The sequence below is a fragment of the Colossoma macropomum genome, unplaced genomic scaffold, assembly GCF_904425465.1.
Source record: "Colossoma macropomum unplaced genomic scaffold, Colossoma_macropomum, whole genome shotgun sequence".
Lineage (NCBI taxonomy): Eukaryota > Metazoa > Chordata > Actinopteri > Characiformes > Serrasalmidae > Colossoma > Colossoma macropomum.
This window is the reverse complement of record NW_023494785.1, coordinates 37,307,676-37,309,837: the sequence shown is the minus strand read 5'-3', so window position 1 is coordinate 37,309,837 and position 2,162 is coordinate 37,307,676. Positions and strand designations below refer to the sequence as shown.

General features: G+C 36.0%; 1 long non-coding RNA gene across 1 annotated transcript; it reads right to left on the bottom strand.

Annotated features, from left to right (window-relative positions):
- Positions 1–402: 402 nt before the first annotated feature.
- LOC118814171 lies at positions 403–1,522 on the bottom strand. Its single transcript, XR_005007709.1, has 3 exons — positions 1,214–1,522; positions 713–753; positions 403–606 (listed from the first exon to the last, which is right to left on the bottom strand). It is a non-coding gene; the product is annotated as an uncharacterized LOC118814171 (long non-coding RNA).
- Positions 1,523–2,162: the final 640 nt, after the last annotated feature.

The window sequence follows — 2,162 nt, the reverse complement described above, 5'->3', positions numbered from 1 at the left end:
AGGGCTCCTCAGACAGTCCACATTCTTCCTCTATTCTTATGTGCACTGTTAGATGAGTTGAAGTAAAAATGTGGACCATCCGGGGGCTCTGAGAACCAGTTTGAGAACCACTTGCAATAAAGGGTCAAAAGGGATATGTATTTGTCTTTAATTATTATAATGAATGTGAATCAGATTATCTCCGCAACCCCTCTCCACTGTAGTGTTCACTGAAATGCAGACATTGTGAAATACAGGGGCATCACTAGAGATTAAGCCTGTACTAGGGGGGTCTGGGGTATGGTCCCCAAAGAGAATTTTTTTAATGGCCCCCAAATATTTATAATGCACTTTTAGAGTGGCAACAGCCAGAAAATGTCAAGTACATCAGCCGTGTTAAGTATATTAAAAATGGTGTGATTTTGCTCTGTGGTCATGTTTAATTAGCTAGGTAACAGAATTTCATGGTCATGGTGACAGGTATTATTATTCTCTCAGTTAAATTAAACTAAATTCAGTATTAATTTAACAGAAGCTTAAACAACTCTCCCTCGCTTTCATCACTAACCTCAAATCTGCTCCTTCAGTCCTGTCAGTCTCCGTCAGCTCCTTCCTCTCCCTCTCCTCCTGTGTTTAGTAATAAAATTTATTTTATTAAACTCGGATTTACAAGAACAAGGAAATAATTATCAATCAATTAAATATTTAACTGGTAAAAAAAAAAAATTCTCACCTGGCTGGCCTTCGACGGAGCTGCTGCCTCCTAATTTTCATCTACAGGTTGAGAAATTAAGGGGATATAAAACTGTGTTAAGATGATCTTTTCCACCTTAAATGCTGCAGCAGTTTCATTGTTTCGTTCAGTTTCATTTTGGCGCCTCGCAGCGGGAAAACTCAAACTACACTCCGGCGAACAGGAAACAACTTCAGCCTCGTCCTTTTCACTGACATTAACTGTAAACAATATATGGCAAATACTGGTGTCATTACTGCCAAATCCTTAAGAGAAACTTAAAAACCAAGAATATAAAGAGCTCTTAATAACGCTATTTCTGTCCCTCTTGTTCGTTCACTCTCACACTCACTATGAACTGAGGTAAACTAGTTGGCTTGTCAGCTAGTTAGCTGATGTTACCGTTAGCCTAGCCTCTTTTTTACCTCACTTAAACCCAGAGATAACTGAAGTTAGCTGGCCAAACAACCGAGTAAAACACAGATAACCAGCTATACTGACCCTAATTCGCCACAAATCCATACTGTAGGTGGATATTCATTCTTTCACTCTGTATATTACAATAAAGTCTGATGTTTATTTTAGTGAGCTTTTAGCCAAAATCCTGTCCGCAGTTCGGTTACCGATTACTGATTACTTTGCAGTGCGTACACAGAGCCCCTCCCCAAGTCTGATCTGATTGGCTTACAACGTATGAGGTCTGATGTGATTGGCTGAACGGTACGTTAATCAATCTCTGACGCTACAGCAGAGGCAGCGCCTCCTCCAGGTCGCGCCCTGCTATTACAGTTTATTGTGACTGAGAATAATCTATAGATGATTTGGACTATAAATGTACATTTAGTTAGAAACAGAGCCCTTTACAGAAGCCTGAAGAAGCTCTCCGTTCATTTCCATTAACTGCATTCTGGTTTCAGTCCAATAATAAAGGCTCATGTGAGCCGTTTTAGGTCCTGTCCATTTCTACAAACACTGGACAGTCAATCATTTTATCCTCAGGTTCGACCATTACTTTATAGCTTCAAAATAAAAGTTTTTTTTCCGTGACAGTACAGAAAATGACGTGACAAGCGCGTAGCGAGCGGAAGTTCCTCAGTTATATAAAAAGTTATATAAAGTAAGTGTACAATATCAGTGTATATACAATCATAATATTAAGGCAATAATAATAAAGTGACATTTTTATATCCTTTGTTTTATGTACTTCTTTATTTATTATATATTTATTTATTTATTCAGTAATGTATGGATTTAATTTGATGTATGCTTTACTTGGAATGTATAATAATAATAATAATAATTATAATAATTATAATAATAATAATAGTAATGATACCTATTTACAATTATTATCATTGTAGAAGAATTAAATGAATACATAATAATTAAATAATAATAATTTAATTCAAGATCTTGAGACTTTTATTTTTATTGTTATAATGTTTTGTGT